Source organism: Hypomesus nipponensis, chromosome 23, assembly GCF_054491055.1.
Source record: "Hypomesus nipponensis isolate SF chromosome 23, ASM5449105v1, whole genome shotgun sequence".
NCBI lineage: Eukaryota > Metazoa > Chordata > Actinopteri > Osmeriformes > Osmeridae > Hypomesus > Hypomesus nipponensis.
In genome coordinates, this window is record NC_140383.1 from 17,129,072 (window position 1) to 17,139,905 (window position 10,834).

General features: G+C 41.5%; 1 long non-coding RNA gene across 2 annotated transcripts; it reads left to right on the forward strand.

Moving 5' to 3' along the window:
* Positions 1-6,875: 6,875 nt before the first annotated feature.
* LOC146234425 (uncharacterized) lies at positions 6,876-9,153 on the forward strand. Of its 2 annotated transcripts, none has more exons than XR_014741567.1 (4): positions 6,876-7,990; positions 8,512-8,672; positions 8,766-8,868; positions 9,057-9,153. It is a non-coding gene; the product is annotated as an uncharacterized LOC146234425 (long non-coding RNA). The 2 variants fall into 2 exon arrangements; XR_014741568.1 differs by lacking the exon at positions 6,876-7,990 and adding an exon at positions 8,022-8,409.
* Positions 9,154-10,834: the final 1,681 nt, after the last annotated feature.

Here is a 10,834-nt window from a genome sequence, read left to right on the forward strand (position 1 = left end):
CATGTGGCTTGCCACTTCCTTCATTTACTTCTGGAGCAATAAAGTATCAATCTAATCTTTCTATGAACCCGGTTAACACAAAATATCGTACACTGCTAATCGTCAGCTAACTAAATGGTAGGCGAATAGACAATCAAGCTTGATATGGTATAGTCATGAACTAGCACTGTTCAAAGATGTCCAACCCAAGTTTTCAATGTCTGCAGAAAAACACAAAAGAGCAGAGACCTGCTCTCGCAATGCAGTGTTAGGCTACTAATAAAATAATTGTGATATCTTCACAGTTCCCGCTCACTAGGGATAATTTTCCATAACAAATAACGCAATGCGTCCTCTACTTTTATGAGGTGACCTGACGCTCAGGTAATTGACCCTTTAGTGACACCATCTATATGGGTAACACCATGTTCATTAACTGGGAAATCATACTCTAATCTTTTGTTACATTTCCTTCTCATGTAATACACTTTCCCCTACATTCAGCCTAATAACATACTCCAAACTAACACAATGTACCATCATTAGGCTACAGTGTCTTGGTAAAGGGTGAAAAATACTAGATTTTAACTAAGCTTCCATTCAGGATTACGACTGCAGATGCATTGATTAAAGAGAAGTTTAAAGAATTATTATAGACATTTTTGTAAGTCCAACGGTAATATCTGTAGGTTGCCACCTACACTCAGAAGCCAATTGCTACTAAGAAACCCTTTTAAAATCAAGCACTCTAAAAGTAAGGTTATACAATTTAATTTGATGTCTTTAATTAATTCAATTATGCCTTATGTGTCATGGTGTGTGGTGGGGTAGGACCCAAACGCAGGAGAGTAGCCATACATTGCCTCAAACAAAGGGTTTATTCTTTTAAACGGGAAACAGCCATGGTCAGTAGCGGTGTTAGCACATTTGGCGCCCTAGGCAAGATTTTTCACCAGCACCCACTCTTATGCCGCCCTAGGCGGCTGCCTATGTCGCCTATAGGAAAGACCGGCACTGGACAGGGTACTCACATTAACAAGGGTAAGGACAAGACAAAGACTGGACACAAAACAGGAACCTAAAATACACAGAACCAAACAAGACACAGGTGGACAAGATAATACAAACAAGAACTGAAACCACTCAACGAGACACAGGTGAAGACAATGGCAGACACAAGGACACGGTAGGGCAGGGCAAAACCAAAAACGGGGGCACGGCTGTGGCCGTGACATTATGCCTGTCCAAAGGTGGGTGACTGTATTATACCAGACTTCATGTACTGTTTGTACAGTTGTACATGGGTTGTGTGTATGGGCAGTCTCAGGGTTATGTCACAGGTGTTGGCCTCTGGGAACACCCTTGGTGCTGGGGGAGGACCAGGGGGACAGAAAGATAGTCAAAATATAGTATTTTCCTTAGAGTAGAGGTGCTAGACATGTCGTAAATGGATACAGGTCACTATACAGACGTTGAATGTATTCATTTACACAAGATGGTAGCCTACACTAAACCTTTCAAAGTGCCAATACACACATCTGTATAAGCCCGGCATGAGGTGTGTAGCCAACCAGTGCTTGTTTAATGCTGTCATAACTGGATTCATAAGAAGATTAGATAAGAACTTCAGGAAGTGACAAGCCACGGTAATAAGAATAAACATGTATTTATTTAATAAAATGTGCTTACAAAGAAACGGTTGGTAAATTAGTAGTGTAGGGAATGGGTGTGGGATCAGTGCAAGTGTTGAGTGTAAAGAATCATTACAAACTAAAAAGCAAACAGTAATAATGTTCCTGCTTGTAATGGAGACCCAGCTTGTTAGGGCACAGCTTATTAAGGACCGAGGCACAGGTCACAGCTGTGCCCCTGCAGCAATCACAGCTCCTCTACCTGCCTGCCAACCTGCAACAGAACCAAAGACACAGCAACAGAAGACAGAGAAAGGAGACCCAAACAGTGCACATAAAGGCAACAATCTGGTTTATATACTATCATCACAACAGGCATAGCCTCCCGGTCACTACAAGTCATTCAGGTAATGGTAATGTCCTATTGACTCATACAGCTGTGAACAGTATCCTTTCTGAAGTAGAGCCATGGCTAGTGTTTGCTGACCATGGCAGTGTTTAACGGCGTTCAACTCAAGTTAAAAGCAGTAGGCCTACATCTTACACAGCAGAAAGACTAATATTTACTTCAGGTTATCTACAAGTCCCAGTGTGCCATTAAAATCATCCCTTGACCCAGCAGCAGTTTGGGTAGGCCTGGTTGCACAGTGAAACCCACCTGCAAGGTTGCTGCCAGAAGTTGACCTGAAAATGAGTTGGGCCTTTGGGACATCATAGATGATCTGTTAAGTATAAAGAATGATCTGTTAAGTATATGTGAATGTGAAGGACAGCCGATGCACCTTTATCTCACTGTGGCTGTGTATTTCACTTTTCTAAGTCTATACAAGTTTACAATCTGCGAACTGAGAACTGTCTAATTGTGGCCTAGGCGATGGTGACAACCCAGGCCTACTCATACATTAACTTTCACCTGTGGATTGCGTCTCTGTCTTGGGTCATGACCAAGGATGTCTCCATGGCAATACTATCTGTGAACTGAGAATCTGACTGATTGTGGCTTAGGCGCCAACCCAGGCACACTCATACACACCCCTGTGCTGAGGTGTTTTTTGCCTGTTCCCACACTGTACTCCCCTAGGAGCATAGTCTGGGGGTTGCCTTTTTTTCTCCTCTCTCCTCATGTTATGCTGAATATTTCTTCCCGTCCTGTCTACCCCCTTGTCATGTTTGTGTATTAGAAACTGCAAGTGGCAGCTCGGATCTAAGACGGATTCGAGAGACCGCAGATAGAGTGCGGCTAGTTAGATCAACACTTTTATTATTATTGTTGTTTTTGTTGATTTTATGTAAAGCACTTTGAGCTGCAATTCTTGTATGAAAAGTGCTATATAAATTAAGTCTTACTTACTATACAAGGAAGATGACCGCTCAACAAATTGGCATCACAATATATTGGCACGAGAACCTATCACTTCATAACTGCTACCTCCAATCACTGTACATACTGTCCTGTCACTGTACATACTGTCCTGTCACTGAACATACTGTCCTGTCACTGAACATACTGTCCTTTCACTGTACATACTGTCCTGTCACTGAATATACTGTCCTGTCACTGAACATACTGTCCTTTCACTGTACATACTGTCCTGTCACTGAACATATTGTCCTGCTACTTTACATACTGTCCTGTCACTGCATACTGCCCTGTCACTGTACATACTGCCCTGTCACTGTTGGCTACATATACGTTGACCCTGGCACCTTACTGTCATGTTTTTTAATATGGCATCATGGTCCTGGGGAAACTCTGTTTCGTTTGTACAACCATAGGTAATTGAAAATGACAATAAAATACATTTGACTTGAATAGTAACAACAGTTGTATATCGCCAACAACTGAGTTTGCGCATTGCCTCTTACATTAAGGAATGTTGGCAGTGAAACCTAATCGCGCACAATACTGAGGCAACGCAATCGCAGTACAAGGGCAGTTCACAAAACTCCAAGCCAAACAGCCAGCCAGCCAGCCTGATATTACTGCATTTATTTGTCTCTGCACCCCTTGTTATATCATAGTATTGCAATTGTGATCCCCAACTTCAAATTAATAGCTAACTAGCTAACCAACATTGTATTTGATAGTAGCCTAGCTCGCACGAGCATCCTAAGACCTACTTTACTTACGTATTAGATGTTACAATTGTTAATTTCCCATCGGAGATTCAAGCAAGCAGACTCTAATTTTGGAAAACCAGACGCTGATTGTGCCAAACCAGGCGTTAATTTTGTGTGGTTTGCTCGACACGTCTCAAAATTTGAGACGCAATTTACGTGTGTAAATGGCAACGTGTCACTTGACACGCGTCAATTCGAGGCGAAAAAGAAGTTTTTTACGCGTGGTTGAGACGGCTTTGCATGCCAAGTCGGCGTTAATTACGCGTGGTTAACACACGGGGGCGTCTTAATACTTGCCCACTAGGCCTTCCATACGTTTATTTAACGCCTGCAAATGCACGTGTAAATATACAGCCGTTTATTTAACGCCTGCAAGCCTTAACTAACGCGTACATTCATGTGTAACTTTCGCCTGCACATTTACGGCTGCAGCCGCTTATGAAACAACTGCAGGCGCTTCCTAAACGGGTGTCCAATCAAAAATATGCGTTAAAATTACGCGTACATATGACCTTTTTGGCTTTCCATAGATCTCCGCGCAAAATTAGAATAGTATAGACTATTTGTTTCCCGGGGGATCAGCACCCTGGTCAGCGCGCACCTTCGAGTCCCCGGGCGATCGTTCAACAGTGCCAACTCAAATTGGCCAGAAATTAATATACATTCATCTTCGATATGGCTATTTCACGTTGGATAAACACACCAATACATAGATAGTAGAGCTAAAGTTTGTATTAAAACATATTTACCTCAAATTCTGTCCTTCGGGTGGCCCACCTTCACAGGAGTGCGCTAAATTACTAGCCAACTACACAAAAAACACTATTAAAAACACAAAAACAAAGAACTAAACTATCAACACTAAAACTTAAGTTGAAGATATATTTACACAAATTGATTATCAAACGGTATTATAGCTATAAATGAAGGATTCGGGATCAAAAAGTTTTGCTGTCTCTCAACGACTTCTTCACTCAACAACAGGGCTCACGTCACGAGCGGTGACGTCCGCGAGAGATGTGCTGTAATAGGCTAGTATGGAACATTTCTAGAGACACAGCTGGTGCTTGGATAGGCTGGATCCAGCTTAGATGTTTTGTTTCAGTATAAGAAAGCAAAACGACTTCATGTTTGGCCAACAATAGGCTGAATGGGGAATTGAACTTTGAAGGTTATAAGTTAGTCTCTCTATCCTCTCTGCTACACACCAACTGTTGAGATTTTATGAATAGAAAGGGCAGACTATTACGTATAGTCAGCTTTGGGACAAAGGTTAAGAAACTGTCTACATTTCAATGTCAAATTGCATGAAATTGCACATGGTACTACTTAAGAATTATGTAATCTCAAAGCCAATAAGGTTTGAAAAATCAGTATTTGGGACAGTCCATTTGTGTGGGGGAGAGCCACTTGTGCGGTTTAGCCGGTATCATACTCCAGTCCCGTAGGTAATTGTTTTTCTAAAATATTTATGTATTTGGCCATTGTCTTGTGTTTTCAGTGGTTGTCTATTTACTTTAGGTTATAATATTAAGAGGGAAGTTATGGGAGGATTGTTTATGTGAACTGGAGTAGTAGCCAAGATTTGGGATTTCGGGATTTCATTCACTGCCTTTTATAATACATTGTTATAATAATAATAATAATAATAATAAATATAGCTGCAAGCAGCAATGCGGGTTCCTCCGCAAAATGGCAAAATATTTAAAAAATGTACAATGTGCACAGCACAGGTCATGCCAAAGGAGAAATGCTGCAGAAAACAGCAGATATTGTAACTCTACTTGAGTTTATCTCTTTCCAGAATCTCAGTCAATGCACAATTAACAATAGTCATGTGGGCAACCGGGCTACGGCAGAGGTCACGCTCAGCTCCTTGTGACAATAGCCTATGGCAGTACAGCAGCCGACTCTCTGGTCCTATTAAAATACACGACATGCACAATAGGGTGACCAACAAGATTGTATTTACTGATAAACAATAACATTACCTCATGTATATGGCAAGATAACATCCAAGCTAACAATTTCTCCAAATCTGACTGCAGCTTTGTATACCATATGTACTGTGTTATGGTTGTTCGAGTTAAACACCTGGCTTAATGAATTGACTAAATGTAATGAATTAAATGGTTGTTAAATGTCAAATCCAACTATAAATGTATAAAAGAGAGAGTTCCAATCAAATCGGAATTATTTTTAAACCTAAAGGTTTAAAAGACAACCTTTGCCTAAACTGACATGCACCAACTCAGAGAACTGAGTGTCAACATCCATTTACATACACATTTAGTCTCTATTTTTTACTCTACACTTAAGGCATAACTATGTTTAACTTAATGTCTGCACCTCTTTGTCACCAACTGTCTCTGGAGTGGGAGGTGGGGGCTTCACAGTGTGTTTACAGGTGTAAACAAGTTAAATTTAAGACTTTTTAAGACCTTTTAAAAACACAATCCTATTGAAATTAAAGACCAAATTTACGATGGAAATACAAATCAAAAGTGGAAATAAACAGTAATCTTCCCAAACACTGATGTCTGTTCAATATGAACAGTATGGTAAAATGACAACAATCGGTTGAGTTTAAGAACATTTACTAAATGTGTGTAATGTGAAAGGATAACACAAAAAGGTAATTGCTGTCCTAAATTATATTTTTTATTACACAATGGTGGAGCAGAAACTAGCAATTCCATGAATCCCATGGAAACAAAGGCAAATGTGTGAGATGTACTGATGTGGAGCACAAATCATCCAAGAAGCAGTACTTCTATTGAGTGGTTTTTATTCAGATGACTAATCATTGGATTCAAGTCAAAAGTCTATAACTTGAACTGGTTTCATTACTTAAGACCCTAAAAGTCAGCAGCTTGGCATGCTGTGACATGGAAAGGATTAAACATTTAGACTTTCATCAAAGTAAAAAATGCTGGTTTGTCCTTTTTCATCAATGTCCTCAAAAAAGCAGTCTGCAGAGCTACTGTGTCTGTGGGGTGACTGTCTGTCTCTGGAGGGCTGGCAGGCAGGGGCAAGCAGGGCCTGCAGGCAGGGGCAAGCAGGGCCTGCAGGCAGGGGCAAGCAGGGCCTGCAGGCAGGGGTAAGCAGGGCCTGCAGGCAGTCAGTCAGGGCAGGCCAGCTGGATGAAGCTGACAGATTCTGTCCAGCCAGAGGGGGGTAATCCAGCAAGGGATCAGTTTTTCTCTCCGCATCCTCTGTTGAACTGTGTTGAGCAGGCCTCTGCATGACCCTCCAGACCTGTAAAAGTGAAGAAAGGATCCATGTCAGTTGTGAAAAATGAAGCTTTTTACATCTACACTTGACATAAACTACAGTTTGGATTGTGAAATGCAGTGGCATTACTTGAGCTTGAATCCAAATGTGTTGAACTGATGGAGACCCGGCCATGCAAAGTCACTCAAAACATTTGGCTCGATTCCAGGCTCTGGCAAGAGTATTTAGCTCTAAACTGGTCAATATACACATCTGACCAAAGACCAGCTCAAACTTTGCCTGTAAACAGTGATTCTGACTGTCAGAGACCTTTAAATAGGCTGACCGAGTGAAACTAGCCTGGCTAACGTAGGTCGCTTTCTCAGGAAAATGACAAATGAAATAGGCTTGTTTTGAAAGATCCTATATACTGGCTATCTTCAGTAGACTCTTGTCTACAAAAGCAGCCCTCCCTGACGTTTTAGGACTAGAATTTAGTGAAAAACGATATCATTACACACTGCCATGGCAGTGGCATGAATTATAATTCATGTGCAGCTCAGCCCCAGCATGGTCATCAATTTTCTAATATGCAGGAACATAGCTTTAATAAATAAAAGACTGAATTTGGAATGTAATTCTTATATTCTTAGCCTTAGGCCTATATTAAAATATAAGTCTTTCATTCTTTACATGTACAAAAGCAATCAATGTGTGATGTGTAACATGATTAAGCAAACATTCTTTGTCCAGCACACCAAAGCTGTATGACACACAATGCAAATTTGAGCTGCAATAATTTTGTAATACAAAATTGTTAAATGTGACCAAAAGGCAAGCGATTCTTAAGTTTAATTTCCAAAGACAAGTCATCATAGAATATTACAATTCTTCCTTAGCAAACCTAGGTTTGCTCAGTCTGCCCTTGAGCAACAAATTTGCGCATGCCCATTTCAACGCATGTCTGAAACTGGGATTTTAGAAAAGAGTTTGCAGGGATTCCAACTGAACGCATGGATTTCAACTGGAAATTAGCTACTTCAAAGGTGAGTTTCTTTACAGAAATAGATTTAAATATATAAACATATTTTCTGAAATTGGATGGAGCATGCTATTACGTATAGGTTTGAAATTTAGTCTATTTAGCCTGGTTATCTGTTTCAGATTCACATTGTTTACGTTAGGATTTCGCTAGCTACTAGCTAGTAGTAAAGCTAGTATAATGTACTGTAGAGGTAAGGCTAAACCCTCCAGAAAGTTATGTTTAGATACTGAAAATACATACATCAAAGTTTAGCGTCTCACAAATCACCCACAAAAGAATCAGTGAAAATAAACGTTCAGAACTGTTAGAAAAAACCTTGTCCGAAAATTGTTTATTTAATCCTTGATTTTCATAGACACCTGGAGCTAGCGCGTGGCTGACAGACACATTACAGTTTAACCCTCATCCTTGAGGGTTTAGGTTGGTTGAGGGGCAGTTCTATGGGCGTATGTGAAGCCCTCTGTGACATGCTTGCGTGTAAAAAGGGCTATACAAATACATTTGATTTGATTCATGTTCCAGAAGATGGAGACATTGGAGGAGAACCAGCGAGAGGCTCTCCTATTCAGGCGACAACAGGGCAGACACGCTGAAGAGGTGCCAGTGATGGACCTACAGGTGGCCCAAACACAGGCTCCAAAACCTTGAGGAGCGCCTTAAGATGCTGGAGTTCCAAAAGAGTGGTAGGTGTTTTGAGATGCCGTGAACTATGGCTTACACGCAGCGTTCAACGTTCAAATTGGTGCTAACAATAAGTTCATGACTTCTAATTGCAGATGCTGTGATGAAGTGGAAGACGGGACTAGGAGAGAAGGCTGTGGAGCTCCTCATAGCGGACACACTCAAACACGCCCCGGCAGCCCATTCAAAACAAGCCAGGTGAATGAATCATGATTGCAGCTTCCATATCCAACCTTTCACATGGCTATGTGACAAAAAACTAGAATCCCATAATCTTTTTTTGATGTATATTATTCTAGATGTGATTTTTTTATGACTTGTATAGCCCCTTTTGCACGTGCAATTATGTTGATAGGACACTAACTTATTTTGTGCTTCATTGTCAGGGCCAACAGACAGGACCTGTAGTGGAGACTGGCAGAAGATTTTAATTCACTGTTTGGCACTTTGTTTGAAATAAAATGACTGAATGTTACATGGAAATGCTGCCTTGTTTATGCTTGGGTTAGGCTACACATCACACAAACATAGTCCTCCTAAAGTTGGCTACCATGTAGCCTATTATACAAGAACAAGTAGCATTTTGGGCATATGAGGTCTGCATATGAGCCAATATAAGCAGTATAATTGAGAAATATAGGTTTCTTAATTGACGTTGCAGTTACGGACTGGCAACATCACAAAATTACGTTGCTAGGAGGTCGCGGTTACGGACTGGCAACGTCACAAAACAACGTTGCTAGGAGGTCGCGGTTACAGACTGGCAACGTCGGAAAATAACGTTGCCACGACATTGCGGTTACAGACTGGCAACGTCACAAAATTACGTTGCTAGGAGGTCGCGGTTACGGACTGGCAACGTCGGAAAATAACGTTGCCACGACGTTGCGGTTACGGACTGGCAACGTGATTTGGTGACGTTGCCGTTACCTCATGGCGTCTTTCACTTTCCACGTTGCCAACGAGTGACATTGCGGCAACGTAAGGGCAACGTAACTGTGTTACAGTGCGTGTCCACTGCAGCGACGCAAATCGCTTGCCATCGCTTGCCTTCCCACAGTTCACCACGCTCGGGGGCGTTTCAAACAGATTAATGTAGAATGTAGTTCTCTATAGTCACTGTTGTAGTTGTCATGGCCAATGTGCAGACTTGGGTTTACGTAGTTGCAACATCGATCAAAATACAACTTGTTTACAAAATATAAAACTGTTTAATACTGTAGAAATACACGTTGACATGTGTAAAAAAATGTTTTACTATATTCCTCAATCTCTGCTAATCTGCCGATACGATAGGGAGTTCCAGCCCGGCTAGCTAACTAGTTAGCACAGAACGAAGTTACGTAATGTGACTAAACTGAATTTGAAAGGACAAGCACCCACAACTTCGGCAAACCTTGCGCCATGCATCGTTTTTTTGTATTAACATCTCTGTACGAATACAGATATGTATCATACAGGACTGGGTAAGCAGCCACACAAACGATTAGTTTCTCCTCCAGCTTGAAACAAAGAAAGCTAGAAATTTTTACCATGGTTTCTACGTTACGAGAAACAAGAAAACACTCCGATTGGCCATCGCTAGCGAAAATCGCTCCTCATTAGCATATAGTTGAGAAAATCTCAACTCGAATCGCTTGAATCGCGTCGCGTCGCTACCCACAATGCACCACGCAACCGATTCGCCTGGCTCCATAGAAAATGAATGGAAAACATGTTGTCGCTCGCATCGTGTCGCTGCAGTGGACACGCACTGTTAGCTGGGCAGTGAGTGAGCGAGCCGAGTCTGTCATTGAGGCTAAGTCAAAACAATGTACCCTCGGGACGCAGTCTCACTCCACTTGCAAGTTTTCCACAAATCACAAAAATAATCGGAGTATCTGGCTAGAAACACAATTCCTACATCTCCTAAAGGCTTCCCTCCTCGAGGTTTGGTAACAAACACATTTTTGGTGTCGACCGAACTGTGAAATGGTGAACTTATGAACATGACGCGACCAAAACATGGCTGCCGCCTAAGCCTATGAGGTCTCCCTGGCGAATAGGCTTATTAAAAAGACTTTCTGACCCAAATCTAAATTCTGAGCCGACAGGTCTGTGGGGAATTGCTGGTTCTCCTAAAAGCTTCCCTCCTCTACCTTTTTTGATGAATTCGCCGAGACGT